The 18,951-nt window shown below is 34.6% G+C and overlaps 1 long non-coding RNA gene across 1 annotated transcript; it reads left to right on the forward strand.

Annotated features, from left to right (window-relative positions):
- The first annotated feature begins 2,768 nt into the window (after positions 1–2,768).
- Positions 2,769–14,885, forward strand: LOC110046565 (uncharacterized). Its single transcript, XR_002296398.2, has 3 exons — positions 2,769–3,283; positions 3,704–3,826; positions 4,082–14,885. It is a non-coding gene; the product is annotated as an uncharacterized LOC110046565 (long non-coding RNA).
- Positions 14,886–18,951: the final 4,066 nt, after the last annotated feature.

The following is an 18,951-nucleotide window of genomic DNA, read 5'->3' on the forward strand; positions in this document are numbered from 1 at the left end:
AGATCTTCGCGCTAGTTAGATTATCCGATCAATTTGAAAACATCTAACAATAATAACACTAACAGCTACGCTTCTTTAACAACCACACACTACGAGTAACAATTTAGGTGGATATGTTTTCAGGAGAGAGGATGTTAATAACTGCTTCACAACACTGGGATGGACACCAGTAAGTTGAAGGGCGAGACCTAAGAGACCAAGATTACTGATATTTGACTGAGACAATTAACGATGATTTTATTGTTTAAAGTATAACAAGATTTGTATAGAGAGAAAAGTTGCTAGATGGTTAGAATTTTATCAATTTTTCGGTGTTTTCCATTTAACTAAAAATCTCGAAATTTCCGAAATGGAGACAATTGGTACGAAAATTTCCTAGAAAAGATGCCAGAAAATCCGAAATTGTTAAATTTGCGAAAAGCAAATCATTTAACTGAAAATTCCAGGATGAAAAATAAATGGAAGGAGAATTTCCAGGAAAGAATTTTTGAAAGTTGGGTATATGTCTGGAGGTACTACTCCTCTTTTTTCTGAAATTTTATTCAGCGCTGGTGTTTTTGGCTGCTGTAAGAGAGAGTTCGGATATCAACGCAAAGATGACGGCGACACGTAATGGAAAATGGCATACGTAAATTAGTTTTTACGACTGAGGTCCAGATTCTCTCATGTCAGCATGTAGACCGACTAGGACTGACTAAGATGGGTTTTTACTCCATGCCCAGGGGTAGAAAAGGAGCTTAGTCAGGAGTTTTTAATAGTAAATGGTTTGAACTCAGGAATATTAGTAGTTCGTATAGTGTAATCGTCCGGATGGAGGTAGTTCTGAGAAGAATTGTTGTTGGTGACTGACGTTTCTACAACCTCAGCGGAAGTCAGAGTCAAGTGAACAGTGTTTGTCAATCGATGTTGTTATAACTGGTCTGTTGAACGTGATTGGTCAGTTTAGTCAGGCTGGCTTAGCTGAAAGATTGTCATCAGTTATTGGTCGGTTTTGATCTGTCTATTGTTAGTCAAGTTTGTCAGTTTTTGGTCTGGAACGGAAACGAAACCGACAAACGGATTTCTAACAGATTGACTTAATTTGACTAGTAATAGACGGATGACAAAGTTTACATGAGTGTTAGCCAATACTATCATGACTAAATTGATCAATGACGTTCAACGGACCATAACATTAAGAATCGCAATTCTTGATGTTGACCAAATTGAGCGCGGCCGCTGGGGACGAGAATGCATCGACTGACACCTGGCTCGTCCTCAGTCGTCTTTATATAGCACACAGTTTCAGTTTTCAGTTTCAGTTTCAGTTTCACACGGCAGCGCGCGCTGTATCTCTCCTGTATGAAGACGACTGGGGACGAGTCAGGACTGACACTACTATATATTTGACTCTGAAGATGATTTTCGCTCAGGTTGTCGAAACGTCAACAATTCTTTTTTAGAACTACCCCCACCCGGACAATTACACTCTACGCCCTTTCTATTCTCCATTTTGGGTAGTTGGTAAAGTCACGTGACATAATTTACGCACAAAGACGTCGTCTGGCTACTCAATGCCTACCACTTGGCCGATTTTGGTCACTCCAGTGGCCATAGATTGAAAACGTGACAGAAAATTGGCGTTACTTTCGATTCTCACCAAATTTGGACAGTGGGATGATCTCATCATTAGCCAATAACAGGCCATTTTTCAGCTCTTTTCGTCATATCCCCCCCTCGGGAGATTTTTGGCAAGTTAGCTAATTAAGTATGCAAGCCAACGTAATGGCGGACGCTCTCGGCGAAATGTTTAGTTGCTCAAAATTGGGGCAAAATCTTTCGGAGATGGAAGTCAGGACATTTGTAAGGATACAGAAAGTAATTTGGGACCAGTTGCTGGCTTCTAAGGCTGAATTTATCCAGAAGTAAGCTGTATTTTCGTTTTCGTGCCAAAAGCCACACGGTGAAATATTATCGGCTTGTTATGCTGTCCTGTTCTGTTTTTTCTCTTGGTCTTTTTTCTAGCCTGCCGAGGCCATTCTTTCGTCTAAATCAGTTCAAAAAAGTTCGAAAATAATGTTCCCATTCACGTTTAAGCTCTCAGGTGATAATTCTGGATTTTTTTGGCCGAAACGTCGGCTTTGTTATGTCCGTGTTTTTCGGTTGCTATGGGCGACCGTAGCGCCCTTTGTTAGGTCAAGTCTGAGAAGTGAGGTCGCAAAAAAATTCTAATTAATTCTGGTTTTGTTCGATTTCGCTGAAATTTTAACACGATAAAGCTGGATTGTTAAGGAATAGATTTACGTTCTACCGATGTGTGGTAGCTATTAACACTAAAGTGATATATCGCTTCAAAATCAGGGATTTGAAGAGACTTTTTTTGCAACGTGTGGGTTCGGCGTGATTTTGTAATCGGAGGATTTTGTTGACCCCAAAGGAAAAAATATCCCGAAAAGGTCATTTCATCGACGATTCAAACGAATATAAATATGTATATGTTCCGAGCTAACTTTCTGGTGAAAAAATATAATTTTTGACGCGCGCTGGGTTTTTAATTTTTTTCCCGCGAAACACTCTGAAATAAAAGTGATAATAGATTCCTGTTCAAACTTTGCCCACTGAATATTTGTCATATGATAACTTCAATTTTGAAATAAAAAAGGGGGGTGCCCATGCTCATTAAGAAGCAGCGAGGCATTGAAAATGCCCCATTTTGGCATTATTTAATGCTTATTATAAGAACGCATTCCCAATAATTGTAAAATCTTTGTGAGCCCAGACTCATAAGAGCATGCATTAAATTATAGTCAATACATTGTGTTGGACACAAATAAACATTTTAAGTTTGATTCAGACAAAGCTAAATCCTTGATTAAAAATTTGAACTAAATTTCTTGACGTGGTTACCAAACTGCAAAATAGAAAAGACCACAGTGTATCTGCTATTTTTCTTATTTATTCAATTTTCAGCAATAGAAATCAGATCAGTCTTTTCTCACGCAAAGCTTATGATTAGTTGATTACAATGACTGGAAAAAAAATTGGGGTGCCCGTGCTCGTTGGTGAGCTAGAGCCATTTTTTCAACTGACGGAGCTCAATATCAAGGCAAATCCATCATGTTTTCAATATGCGCGTGCGCGAGCGCGCGATAATGACGCCATAAATTATGCGCAGTAAGGATGCGCGATGCAAATGTGAAGAATGACTTTAAAGTTGAAGCGATATAGTGGGAGGTTTGGCTGATTTTGGGATGTGAAACGGAAAATAGAAAATGGCATTGGTTGTTAAATACTTGTAGAAAAGGTAAATTTAAATGATTGAATGAATGATTGAAGGCGAATGATTTTATTCGCCATCTTTTGATATGACTGTGACCTATTTCAATTTAAGGTGCATCGAGCTCAGCTGTGCATGAGAAGAAGTTGAGAAAGAGGTTTATCGAGAATTTGCTTTTATCTTGTTACGATATGTACTGATCATATAGTACAGTCGGCTCTGCTGAGGAAAACGAAACTTCATTTATTGTAGTTGCTGTAACTTTAAGGAATGAAATATTATCGTTATCAGCAGGATCATGATCATGTTCATTGGAAGTTAGTGAACACGATGCAAACGTCCGATGTATCAATAGAGCTAGGGGATCTCATTTATTAGAGTTGTAATTATATTGAGCTTATACTAAGATTCAACTTTTGATATCATTTCGTTTAAAAAAATTCGTAGGAGCTGATTCAAAGCTACCATAAATTTTGACTTCCTTTTTGCACACCTACAACTCATGCTGATGCAATGATAATCAAAGAATTATGAGGGACAGTGCTGACAATGTTGACCTCTTTGAAGAAGGTAAGGACTACAAGACTGATTAATGTTAAGAGGAAATATAATGTTGGAGTAACTGCAGAATATTCTGGCACTCCATGACCACTTCATTTACATGTTTGCTAATTATGACAGAATATGATGAATATTTATGCCTCTGATGGCGTGACAAGGACTGATGATGATGATGATGATGATGACTACAATTGACGATAGTTCTGTTCAATTACATGACAGTACATGTATGTAATGTTTGTTGAAATGGATTTGGTTTTTTAGATTCAAAAGAATTTTGTGAAGTGTTGACATCGAATCATGAGTTGGTTTCAGTGGACTTTATCAAATGAAGCTACCTGTGACTGTGTCTTGCATGCATTGCTGTGTTCGTAAATTCCATGTTGGTGGCGAATACAAAGGAAATGAGACTCACTTGATGATTACAGAGGGAAGTAATGCTTATCATAGAAAATAAACATAACATTTCGTTTATTTAGCAATTTTTGGACATAAGCACTTAGATCATTTCTGAGGGATTAGGAATATAATGTTTTATCTAAGATTTTGTTCATACATGTCACTTGAAAAAGAAATAGCCTATATTAAATTCACATTAGGTTTTTGATATGTTTTTAAAACTCAACATTTTAATTTAAGTTGGGAAGTCTTTATCCATCCAATGGATTGTGATCTTTAATTGTGCTCAGGGAATATATTATTTACTTATTTCAACAAAAACATGTTTTGTAGTATCAAAAACTTGCTATATATATATATGTTTTGGTTTACTTTATACTGTATGTACATCTGTACATATTATCTTTAAGTTAATTAACACAACTTTGATTTCAATGGCAATAACATGTAGTGATGATCACTGTTGGAAGCTGAAAAAAAAAAAGAAAACAAAAAGACATAGATTAAATGCTGTATAGGTGTGTGCTATTTTTTTATATTGGCTCTGCAGTGAGTAAATTTTAAAGAGATTTTATGGACTATTAGTACTTGGGTTTCAAATTTAATTGCTGTGTACAGTGATTTCCTTGAAAGACATTGATATCTTAAAGTAAATCTTAAGTTGGAAAGCAATTAAGACATTGCAATTCTTGGATCAGTGAGATTTGAAGGGAGTTGTGATATGGTAAAAATTTCTCTCAAAAAGGGTGTAGTCTTTTAGTTTCATTTGTTGTAATTAAAGTAATATTTATCTAACCAGTATCTAAATGATGTTTCCATTTAGGGGTTGAAAATAATTGTTGTAGTTGTGGTTCAGTTACCATCATGAAAATTTGAAAAGAAAAATTTGCTTTCCATGCTCACTGTATGAACAGAACAAGAATGTTTAAATATTCTTGAACAATCTGTCTATGCAGTGAGCAGTATATAAGGATATTTCAATGTCCAATTTATTGTGGTCAATATTAAATATCTTGAATGCTTGCATAGAAATAATGACAATATACAGTGTATACCATTGGGGAAAACAAGCTTAGCTGACTTTGAACAGAAAAGAAATAAGAGAGGAAATTAAAAGTACTTGATTTCTACAAAATCTGTACTTTACTGTGAAATTTTCAATTATTGAAAAAGAAGCTGAGATAACGTTGTGGTTGGATAATAACTGGTACATGTGCATTTACATTGAATGATTTATGTTTAAACTTATGCTGAATGGTTAGAGATTTTTGATGAAGATGGGAATTTTTTTCAAGTGAAGGGCAGGAAAAAAGTTTGAAATCCAGTTGTCCAGTGGGCTAGTACATTTCAGTTTTTAATTGGCTTCAGCATAATATCAGTTGTCCATTAGGATGCGTTGGTGAAAAGAAACTAGAATGATTGTATTTTTCATTACCTTGTGGAATCTACTACAAACGTAGTTTCTTAGTAATGTCAGATTTCTATTGTACATAACATCCAATTTGGTGGCCAGTATGAGAATCAGAGGACGAACGCAGGCAAAGTATGCTTGGATTTGAAATTAATCCATGCTTTCAACTTATTGTTTTGCTTATCTTGCAGTCTTAAATTTTGTAATTATTTTTTGATTGGAAATTATCACTCACATGACTGCTGTCAAAGGCTATAATATTACTTGTCTAGAGATCACCAAGCTTCCATTCTCATTTGCTTAAGAGCAATATTTAGTGGCAATTGGACCTGAGGTTTTTCCTACTCTGTCATGTTGAAGACAAAAAATTATATTACCCGATAAAGATGAAATGCTCATTTCTCATTGCCAGAAATTAAAGTGTGTCAAAGACTCAGATGTTTTGTTTGTTTTACACTCATTACAAATCATTACAAATGAACATTTCCTCTTTAGCATTTATGGTATTCAGTCAGCTGAAAATTCAGTATAATTTTTTGTTATTATTTAAAAATGTTTTTTTTTTTTATTGGAATTGAATTGCAGCAGATGTTGGTAGTTAACATAGTAGGCCAAACTAAAAACTTTGATACTAGTTAAAATATCAACTATTTTGTAGATTTTTGTGGTGATTTGTCATTTGTAATGTATAAAAAAAGAGAAAAATCTTTAAGGATCTATTAAATAATTTACCTGTATGTTCATTTAAGGTCTTGTATATTTTTATCCAGTAAATTCCTAACATAGAAACAAGTTTTGTTGAGTCAAAGATAATATTGTGTTTATATGTTAACTAGAAATGCATGGTAAAATTTGATTTTATATTGCAGTGAATTGTTGGGAACTTTTGTTGTATTTATATAAATTTATACTTAAAGATGATTTCCAGTTTGACTCTGCATACTTTTTAGAGTTTGTTTATGTGATTTGTTTTGTTTCATATATGACGTCACAAATGTGAAGATTTTGCTACTACTTACATGAAATAAATTCAAAGTTTCACCCCAACCGCCATTATGTTTTGTTCTTTCTGATATCAGTCGATGAAATAATTTTGCAGCTGTAAAAATCAATGAAGCAGTTGAAAAAAGAATTTGAAAGGCCTAAAAGATAAGGTATGTGGTTTGTAACGAATAACATTGATTTGTATTCCATTGAGTGAGAATTTTTATGTTTATAAACATTAGGGAGGTCAACTTCATTTCCAGGGTCTCTCATCTTACCACCCCCTGGAGTGAGCAAGAAGAGATCCTAGTTGGGTCTGGTCACATGTCACTTTGACAATTGAGAACATCAGGGAAGAGTCCTCTATAATCAACAATTTGTCACGTTGAGCTTTGTCAAATTCAAAGTATCGAGCTGCGACTGCAGTTACCTGCGGTGTTTAACAGTACTTAGTCTTCTGGCTGAAATTTCGAATAACATCTATTCCAACATTTATCTAAAGGTTAATGAAGTCTGTCTCAAGGCAATTTAACACGGTCATGATGTTCAGTGTTGCTGTCTTACCCACCAGATTTATGGAAAGTCAGTTATATTTCAACTGAGGATGTTGAGCAGATGCAATTTCATTACGTAGTAATTGATGTTTCTCCTTTGAATGCACTCGATCAAAATTGACGCAAAAAACATAAGAATGTCTCTAGGAAAATAGATAGCTTTCTCAAAGTAAAACTATGGCAGTCTTTGAAGGAAAGCTGGATGAAGATAAATATGATATTTGTGCAATGTACTGTGCTTGCAAACAGTTATAATCAAATAGTTGGGCCTGCAGGGTCACAATTCACTATATAAAGGGCTTGACACTAACAGTAGCCAACTAGCCACAGACTAGTGGAAATTTAGTTTTGGCTAGTAAGTTTCTGATTTCCACAAGCCACTTTAAATTTGGCTAGTAAGCAAAATGAAATTGGCCGAACTAGTAACTTTGTCTTCCTCAAGGAAGACAGACACTAACACTTTTCAGAAACAAGGTCAGAATTTCATCGTGGACGTATCATGTTTACTTTTTGCTGTGAATTTGACAAACAAGACAGCATTTTCTGAAAGCATACATCGATGTTTTTTTCTTGTTACAAAATTAGTAGCGCAAAACATGAGCATCCTGATAAAATCACGCCCAAAATCGCACAGAACTGTAAAGGGATAACATTTCATTAAACATAACAACACACATGTATACTTAAGGTAATTTGTTGTTGTCTCGATACTGACAAAACTTACCACTGCAGATAATAATTAGATGAGAAAAATTTCCTTCGACATTTATTAGCAGTCAAATTTCGATAATGCTACTTTTGGAACAGTTTGAATTCTTCAGCTCCTGTCTGTGAAGAGGCTGAGAAAGTCTCAACAGTTTTTACAATGAGGTCTCAATATTTTTGCAAGGTAGTCACAAAGAAAAACAGAATCCTGAAAGTCGAAGTGACTTTGGCTTTCTGTGGTGAATTAAAAGGCCTTAAAACTCTAAAATTATTTAATTGCCATTCGTAAGACTTGCACTTCATTCTGAGCCAAAGATGAGTAAAAGATCTTCCATACACAGCCTCGGCTGCTGTGTGCAATTCTCCATTTGTCTTCTTGAGGAGATTTTTACAAATTTTGATGTAACATCCTTCACTGAGCTACATAAACTTCAGCAACTTGAATTTGTACTATCAGATGATGGATAAGTTTTCCCAGCGTTTGTAGAATATTACTGCTGGACATTGCTGCAGAATATCATATCGTTCCAGGTTTACTTTGGTGACAACACATCTTGCACTCCTGTACGCTAAGTATAGACAAAATTCCTCCTAGGCCATTCATCCCTTCAATAATTTAATTGTCATCTCCCAGATTCTGAGAGACACGTGACCAGACCCAACCAGGGTCTCTGTTTGTTGGCTTCAGGGGGTGGTAAGATGAGAGATTTTGAGAATGAGGTTGTGGGGAGCTGAGACCCTGCAGTATGGACTGGAAATCATCTTTAACAATATTATTTGTTGAAGTTGAATAACTTTTTTGGGATAATTTTCAGAGGTGAACATCAAAGATTACAGAATGATAGACTACCACATAAAAACACAGACCCAGTTGTTTGTTTGCATGTACACATATGAAGTTGTATACAGTAGTTTTAATACTAAGCTTACATGTCCATCGATTGTGAATCAATTTACTCATCAAGTTCAGCAGTAAACCAAACGAGCAAAACACTACACAAAATAAATTCATCTGATATCTTTGTTTTAATCATTGTTGATTTCATTCACTGTTGTCATTATTGGTTAAAAATGACTAGCTTTAGTTTGAAGAAAAATAAATTTTGGTCAATCGATCTTACCTGCTGGCGATCAACGTAGCCATTGTGCTTACAATTTTTAAATATCTTGAATGTGAGTTCTTGAAAAGATTCATTCTTTCAAATATCTTGGACTTGGAGTGATGTCTCTTGAATACAGTGAAAATTAAAATTTTGTTCATGTTTACTTACTGAGATGACCATGTGTATTTCCTGAGATTGTAAAGGTGGCAAGCTTAGTAATCAGGTTCAAAAATGTTATATTCACTGCCCAGTGCGGTGAATATAGTATCATATAAGCCAAGGTTTTTGACCAATCATTTTGTCCAAGTGTTATATTCACCTCTGGAAATTATATAATAAGTTAAACTCCTTTATTTTAAACTCTTAGGGGAAATGACAAAGGGTTGGCTTGAAGGGTTGATCCAAGGGAGATTGTTTTGAATGCAAAATAATGGGGGATTTGAAATACATGTAAGTGAGTTCTAATTAACAGGGTTCAACTGTACTTATAAAAGTTATGGTTTGCATGAATAGTAATCGTTGGACTCTTTAATTTACCTCATCTGTTTCAGCACTGTCAGCAATCTGGTATATAAAAACGAATAATAATTGCATTAGTGTTTGTTTGGAAGTGTTTGGTGGTGCAATATTGATGAAAGGAAAATCCTATTTCAGTTACAATCATAATTTTTAGGACTGCAATACTTCATATAGAAGTAATTAGAAGCTTGCGTATATTTATTAATGGAAACGTGATAAAAATTGTAATTGCTAAGCCAAAAAGAATAAGACTGTGGTAAAGAAAAATTAGCGGCTGTTTTGTAATTTGTTACATTACATCGCGTATGGATTCCTTGAATTTTACTATTGTACATGAATGTGCAAAACATATAAATAAGTAAATAGTCAGTAATTACGTGTAGGTACAAAATGTAGGAGTAGAATATTGAGGTGGTAGTTATTGGGACTTGATAAATGAGAATTTTTTATAGATGTAGTTGTAAAAAGACTGTTAATGAATTGAAAGGTGGATTAAGTCATAGCCAATAACAACATCTCATAAAAGCGTAGTAAAAGGTAGTGTTTAAAGTATAGTTAGTGAAGAAAAATGAAATGAATTGATGGATTTACCTGTTGCCAGTGTAACATTTGTTCTTTAAGATCGCGGTAAATTTGTTTGGTCACCTATATAATGGATACAAGATTCTGCATTTATTTATTTATAGCTACTGAAAAAGAGCAAAATATTGTCAAATGCACTATGTTTTATGGTAGTACTGAATGCCCTATTGTTGAGTTCATAGTAAAAAGGAAGTCACTGGGAAATGGAAATAATATTTTAAATAGCAGAATACTAGGATAAGAATATATTTTCAGAACTTATACTACAAAAAGTTTATGTTGAACTTACATAAGGCTTTATTTCTGTTTTAAAATTAAATATTGCAGGGCTACAAATAATTTCCCGGCTGGTGCTGGTCAAATTGTCTGGTCAAACCTACAGTGTATTTTACGTTGGACATATCCCATTTTTGGTTGGACAAACTTCAATTACATCTTATTATTATAAAAGTGCCTCCTCTTCCTTCATATCATGTTTAAATAATATGAAACAAGTAAATTTTCAAAGCATTTATTGTACTTGAGCAATGATCTCAATGCAAGAAAAGTGGAACTTCTGGTACAGCAAAATCAGTATCACATTTGTGCTAAAAGTTGCAACAGCTGAAAATTTTATGACTATTATGAATCATTTATTAACGACTGATGTACCTACTTTTTTGCACTTATTGGTGACTTGTGCAAGTGTTTTAGCATCTGATGGTGGAATCTAAAAAATTAAAATGTTTTTAGTTTTCAGTCAATCAAATTTATATATATATTTTTTTGTTCTGACTGCTTCAAAAACACAAGTAATCTGAAATTGTGTTTTAATCAACTGTAGGGGCATGTTACCTGTGTTGTTGTGATCCGAGGGCATGGATCCATCATGTGTATTGCTCCTCTTACACTCAGTAAATGATTTTGCAGCCATGTATATTGGTATTTCCAGTAATTGGTAATGTTCATGGTGAGATTTCCTAAAAGACAAGTCCTGTCATTATTTGTATGCAAAGAATAAACAATGTATCAATGCGTTAAGATTTATTTTGTACTTACTATGCAAGTGTTGAGGGTCTTAATGCAAAACATTAAATTTACTGAAATTTTGTTGTTTATTTGTTAGAATAACAGTAAAAATGTTAGTAGTTATACCAATGAAGTATTAGAAATGACACTTGTACTTACATTGTGATAAAGCATTTGCAGCATGAAGGCGGTCTAAAAAAATAGGTTTGAACACATTCGTTATTTTGGGGCCTTGTAACAGCTGTAGTTAAAATTATTATGCTGAAAGTTATAAAATTAAGATAAAAAGCCAGTAATAAGCGTTTTTGTTAAACTTTATGAAAATAAGTGTACTTACGGTGTTGGCGTTGATGACTAGATGAATTAAAGTTATAGGGTTGTTGTCTGTGATCTAGGAAAAGTTCATGAATAAAACATTTAAAACATGGGGTAAATCTGTAGCTATCATATGCTAATAATGCATAATTTTCACCTAAGATGGTGTCAGCTATCTTAAGCGATTACCTAGGCTTGACATTTTGGGTGGTCGCTTATGGGAAGTTCAACTGTGTTAAAAGTCATCTGTTATGTAATGTACATCAACCAAGGAGAACTATAATTTCTGTTAACCCTGGACATTTTTTTGTAATAATTATAAAGTACTTACATCTGGCATGTCGTCTAGAATGATTGTGATCTATAAAGAAAAAAGTTTAATATATAGATTTAACGAAGGCTAAAAGTAAAGCTTTTGGGCTGGGTTATTTAAAGTCTGATTAAGCTAACCCAAGCTAAGCAGGAATTTTGATTTGAATTTAGTATCTTTGCAGTGAGATTTTCTGTTTATAGTCTTTGGCCTTCTGTTTTGAGTTTGAATAATCTCAAAATACACAAAATATAAGAAGTGATTAGAAAAATCTTTGTATACAAGATAAATTTACACTTCAGTTAACTTTTAATTCTGGGTTAGCATTAATTGGCTTCCAAACAACCCACCCTGATGTTAACTTGACATGAACCCACAATTCATTTGAAAACCAACAGTTGGTCAGTGGTCATCTTAAAAAAACTGTGACCTCAATGAGCTCTAAACTTGAGTGCGTGATATGGTCACGTGATACTGGTCAGCAAATATCTTGTTTCACCAGGTGTCAGTTGACTGTAACATGGGTGTCTAATATCAAAGAGGGACACAATAAAACTAAGGCTGCATGTGTCTGTCAACCTTTTAGCGGGAGTATGGTTGCCAGCTTGTGTGATTCAGCTGTCACTTCCACCACCATCATGCATACGTGCCCATAAACAATACTGTTAGTCATCATGATAACCTTGAGAAAATCATTTCATGGGTTTCCTTTTCTTTCCTACATGAATATGGTGGTCCTCTGATTGGTGGAGCTTGATAAGTGACCGTTCACAGAATGTCTACACGCCCATCTGGCTAAAAGCTTGTTAGTGCATGTATATGTTACCTTATACAATGTTATAAAGAGCTATTTACTTAGAGAATAAATACATGTAGTTATTCGAATCACATACATGGAATTTGTAGGACAGAACTATGATTTGAACGACTGGGCTGTAAATCTGTAAAAGAAGAAGATAGTCTGAGTGTTTGGTATTAGAATAGTGAAAAATCTAATGGGTAATTACTTGTAAAATATGCTACAGTGTACAATAGTTCCAAACAATATTTAATTGAATTCTTGAAATGAGATTTAGAGGCATTATCAGTTCACCTTGTATGGCTATTGATTTCACTTATTTCTGAAAATTCATTTATATTAGCCTACTTTTTGACATTTTCGTTGAGTGGTGCAAAGTTTCTGGAATAGCATGTTATATAGAAATATTGAAGACAATTATAACAGCAATGCTTACTCTCTTGATGTGGAACAGCTCTGTTTGAATCCAACAGTGAGTCTATGAAAGCAAGATATTAGTGCTGGATGTTAAAAACAATATAAGATCGGGTAAATGTGAAGAACAGGTCCTGAAAAGACAGGTCAACTGTCGGCTGAGAGTTGACCGGCAGTTGATTTTGGGAGCTCTTCTTCACAATAATTACTAAACATTTTCTTGTGAAAAATGTATTATTTACACGTTTATTGTTTTTAAATTAACATTTTCCTGAAGTCTCAAAGAGTTAGTTGTTGTAATGTTATAATTATTTTTGTTATATCTCCCAACTCAAATACGTTTTCCATTGGAGGACAACGTGTCACGTGCCATGAGTCAAAACTCACTAACTCCATAGGGCGAACAAAACTCTCTAATTCCCTAAGAAAACAACAACTTGAACTTTTCACTCGCACGTGATCAGGTCATGCACCTTGAAATGGCAGCAAATTTGTGTGCCAGTTGGCCTGATGTCAAAAAGCCATTGAAGTAGGACAATGTTTCTCATTAGAGAAGGCATTCATTATTCAAGAAAAGGAATTTATAATTGCAAAAACATATCAGATTAACAGTAGAGAAAATTTGAACATTTTATATCTTCAAGCTTTTAATTTGCGCCAAAAATGGGTGGCTCGTGTTCACCAATTCGCTCTTTGATCGCTGTCACCAGGTAGGAAAATGGTTGTGTCATTTACAACAAAATATGCTGTTTCTCATCAAATCAAATCAAACCCAGAATTCTCGAGTGAAGCATTATAGAATCTAAGGCTAAGCAGCTTAATTATTGTCTTTATTTTTTGTTAGCTGCGAAGAAAAAGACTGTTATCGTGTCGTTTTGGTAGCAGGATAGCTCGGACCGTCATTCGTACTGCAAGCACAGCCACTGTAGGCATCAAGCAAACCATATTTCACAGTTTTTTTCTATTTTTGGGTCGGGAGGTATAACAAAACACTTAATGATTGGCCCCTCGGGAAACAGTGAGTTTTGTTTTCCCTCGACCATCAATGTTTCTCTTGGGGCCAGTCATTAAGTGCTTATTAATCTAATGCAGTAATAATACAACTATGTAAGGGGATATATCATTATAAAAGTTACATTGTACTACTACAGCAGAAATTGTAAAATTATAGTTGTATTAAAATTGCTAACTGCTTAATCATGTAGTTTGTATCATTGCTTTTCAAAGGTGTCACTGTGCTACATGTCTTTCAAGCAAAAACATGGTTATTAGTGTAGGAAAGTTCAGTTCCTGAAGGTTCTTGTTGCAAGCTATGTACTACTATGTTTAGCTATTGATTAGATGGTCCATGCAAAAAAAAATTTCAGTTTATTAATGTCACAGTTAAGGTCACAGTTTTAGGCTCCTTGTTATAAGTTACGTTACAAAGGACTGCTTACAGAAATTGACGATTCTTGGTACATGTACTTGCTCACTGTTGTCTGACTCTGTAAGAATGAAATATAAAGTTTGTAGAAACCAGTATTCTCCTTTTTATCTTTGAGGCATTTTACTGAAGTACCAGTATATGTGTCTTGAATTTAATTCTCAGGTAGGGAACTTGTGTACTCAGGGGTTATTTTATTATCATCCAAAATCTTTTGAATGGATGTTCTACTGTAGTTAAAGTCAATACAAGTTCTTTGATTCATTGATTGAAGTAAATATACTCTTTAACAAACACTTAGGCAACTGGACCACAAAGTTGTAGTCTTAATATTTGTCAATATTATTCTTGAACTACACTATTTTTTTGAATGTCCTATTTATTTCAAGCACTTTTGTGTGTATCCCCATTAAGAGATTTAAGTAGAAAATTATTCTTGATGTTTTGAAGATACACAAACAATAATAATTTTTAATAATTATTTAATCTGTTATAACAGATGATATTTACTGTTAATAAATAATTTCCACGGAATTTTATTTGTGAGTTGTTTTTGATCTTGAGGCTATGTATTTTTTAGTAGTCTGTCCACAGATGTTGTTCTTTTTCTACCAATTTTTTTTTTCATCATTAAGGTACATGTAACATAGAGCTCTAGGCTTGATTTCTGCCACTTTTTTGAGTGCAATCTGTATTCCTCCCCAAGAAGAAATGGCGGGAAGCCATTTGTCTTGACACACATGTAACTATGGACAGCAAGGAGTGCTGGAGCCATGGAGCAGTAGCCAAGATTTCTTTTGGTTATTATAGAATGACTAAACAATGCGTGTTTTACGCATGAAATCTGTGACAAACAATGAAATTAAGGAATAAAATGAATTTTTATCATTTACAAACTACACTGTAGTTTGTAAAAGACATATGCTTTGCCTGTGTCAGAAACAAAGCGTGTGTCTTTGTTGATATATTCCTTCACTAAAAAATGAAATTTAAGTGACATTTGGTAAACAACTGTTTTGAAAAACATATTGCGTGACAACTTTACTTTTCCACTAAGACTGCAGTTATACATGTAGAATAATTTGATATGCTGTTTTAATTATACATAACTTAAAACTTCAACTTAAAATTTCAATTCTGTCTAGCTTCACCAGAGACTAGTGTCACCTTTTTAACACATCTATTTAACTGAGTGTTTTGTATCTTGAGTTTGATGTTGAAGTGCTACTGAAACGAAATTTTTGTACTCTCTTTTATTAGCCCAATCTATAGTTTCAAACATGCTTAAAATAATGGTGAACTTCATTTCTGTCAAATCCTAACGGAAAGTGCTTTTTTTAGCTCCCAAAATCGACTATTTAGAGCAAAACTGTGTCCAGTCTCTGGAACCGAGTTTAAGGACCTTGTGACGTGACAGGTTGTATCCACGCAGGAAGTGCTATAGATTCTCTCTTGTTTTCACTAGATTTATTCAAGTTTATTCTTCATATTGTCAATACCTACTAGTTTTCTACCTTGTAATTTCTGTCCAGCCTTGACAGGAAATACATATCGTGAATGTTGGAGGGCGCCAAAGAGTGTAGATTCACCAAAATGAATGCTACGGATTTGAACAGCTCAGTATACTTTTCGAACATCTTGAGTACTTGATTGAGTACTTGATTAAGTACTTACGTACTTGACTCAACGACAAGTGTGGCAACTTTTATATCATGTCCTGAAGCCTAAACACGATATATCACCATCTGGTTTCAGCCTGGTTCTGAAATTTGGATTCTCATGTTTATCTAAGGTCTATTAACAAGGTTTGAGTATATCCTCGGCAACTTTACTGCATTAAGCAGTAAGCGCATCAGCCATCCGCACAATCATGAAGTTATTAACGGCCCACAAGCTTTGAGTCGAGTACTTCTTTGCACAGAGAGAGCATCTTTTTATGATACTTATAAGTGAGAGTTGTTGTGGTAGACAAAGAGTATCTTTGAAAATTGTGATCCACAGCAGGGTTTGCTTTATTGCCGCACACGTAAATGAAGCAGGAATTTTGCTTCTCTTTTACACGTATTCCCCAATTGCAATATTTCACAGCCAGTGGATTACTTTGAGTTCTTTAGCGCATACTTATGTCTATGATCTTCATTTAATAGTATCCAAGTTCAAAACAATTCATTAACACATCACTAGTTTACACTCCTTTTGAAGATTTATTTAACAGAATTTGAACTAATTTGCATATATGACCTTTGGCCGGCAACATTGTCATGCTTTCTCTCGTTTCCTGAAAACACACCTGTAGGGGCATGGCAGCTTAGTTTATCCCTTCATAGTTTTAAATTCGCTCCTTCCGTATAAAAGAAGAGGGTTTCTTAAATTGTTGCTGTTGTGATAACTTGTAGGATGTAGCAGATACAACTGGACTAAAGGTCACTGCACATAGTACAATCTCGTCCATGGTGAAGCTCACAGAGAGTCTGGTTTCCTTGAAGCGAAGCAACTCGAAAACTTGAAGCGTTGTTGCTACGATTCATGCAGCAGCACTCCGCGTATTTTCAAAAGCCGGTTTCTCTTGTTTTCATGTCTTTTTTACTTTATGAGTGTAGATATTGTTTAATTGAGTGCTGGCCATTTGACCAAGTGTCCCGATCATTTTGCGATTTAAGAACTCGCACTCGTTTGCTTGCTTACATAAAATATCCTGGAAATATCCAATTAAATAAACTGAAAAGCTCCAGAATAGACTCTCCACCTCTTCATGTCTAAGGCTACTGTTATTGTCTGCTTTGTAGCTTTGAAATGTCCTTAAGATGCTTTTGGGGGGGCTTCGAAGAGTATTCTCTTCTCCCATAATCACTCTAAATTTTCAGCTCGGCATGAGAGTAATACAACTAGTAAGGTTACTAGGCTGTTTTGGCCGTGCCAAGATGACCGCCAATTCTGGGCTTGACCAGCCAACTTCGAACGGCTGAAAAAGCAGTTTTCGCTTACCATATGCAAAAAAAAAGTCTGCAGTGTTTCCAAGTAAAGTTGAAATTTTATTACTGAGCAAAAATCTTACATATGAAAATTTCGTTTCAGTAACACTTTAAGGTTTCTTTTTATTAACTTTGTTTGTTATGTGATGTTCTGGTGTGGTTAAAATTTTCTTGACTCTGTTGGCTGATTAAAGAACATCTCATCCATAAACCAACTTTTATAGTGCTTTTGGTGGTAAATTTTTAAATCTTTGATCTTATACATCTCTAAAGTTCTCTTGTATGCAACATTTATCAGTTCTACATTTCATTGACCTTCCTCTTGCCTATCATTCACTCCCTTGGTAGAACTTTCTTTCTCTCTCCAGTTTTCCACTGCATGAAAAATTCAAGATGGCAGCTAAACTTTTTACGATGTGAGCGCTCACTCGAAAAAGTCTCGCCTGCTCTGCAGGCTATTCATTCACCAAAAATCTCACAAGATAATTTATACTTGACAAGAATCTAATGGCAGTTATCTAATTGGCTAAGACTACAAAAGAATCGAATCCTCACATGCTCAGCTATGAACTTCTTTCCAATAAGGATTCTAATTACTCTTCTTCCCCATGTCATCACCTCATCTTTATTACCAAGTCCAAGAGACATTTATAAAGTTTAACAAATAAAATTTGAGCAGTTAATTGACTGTATAATAGGCTTAAATAACACTTTATATCTTGTTTAAGCCATAAACAAGTTGAAATGTAGCTTCGTAGACTGATTCCAGTAATATCAGCATCCATTAATATAAAAAGAAGCAAAGAAAGGTAAAGCAAAGAAAGGTTCAGAAACCGAAAAGAAAATGGTACACGTGACAAACCATAGGAGTTTTATCGGCCCATCGACCCCATTTTATAGTGACTGCCGCCTCATGATATTGTATTTCTCATCTGCATCAAAAACACTTAAGTATTGACAAAACCTGTCAAAACTGACTGACCAAAGGGTACATCAGATCCTGGTATATTAAAATGACTTTTTGTTATGGTTGTTCTTTGGTTTACTCTCATGGCACTTCTCCCCCCTTTTATACTCTCTCTTTTTCCCACTGTACTCCATTTAACTGAGTGTTTAAAGAGGCTAAAATTAAGATGTCATTGGATATGTAATCACCATAATAATATGTTAAGGGACTTAAGGACACTAAATTTTTATAGATGTTTACTTTTGATCTTCCCAGGGCTTCTCAGGCTTTAAACATTGTTCCTATAAAAAAAGGGTTAAACTTTACAGCTGGTCTTACTAAGGAATAAGTAAGTTGATTCTGAAATTCTCTTTTTTACAAATGATCATGTGTTTGATGTTAGCAGGTAAACAAAAGTGAGAGACCCAGTCAAACTTGCCATAAAACATTCTGAGTTTCCCTTAAAAGGAGGTATCTCAAGAGAGTATTTGATATGCAGCCAAAATCATCATAGAAACAAAAACAAACAAAAAAAGAATACACACAAGATGACAAAAGTGATTTTTATTCATAAATCATGTATTAATATAGACGTAGGTACCATCTAAAGAAAATTCTCTTCCCTGAACATTAATCTACTCATTGTTTGCAATCGACTAAGGTTTCGTGGAAGAGGACTTGGGCGAG

This window comes from Orbicella faveolata, unplaced genomic scaffold, assembly GCF_042242905.1.
Source record: "Orbicella faveolata isolate gen_17 unplaced genomic scaffold, um_ofav_v1 contig_47, whole genome shotgun sequence".
Lineage (NCBI taxonomy): Eukaryota > Metazoa > Cnidaria > Anthozoa > Scleractinia > Merulinidae > Orbicella > Orbicella faveolata.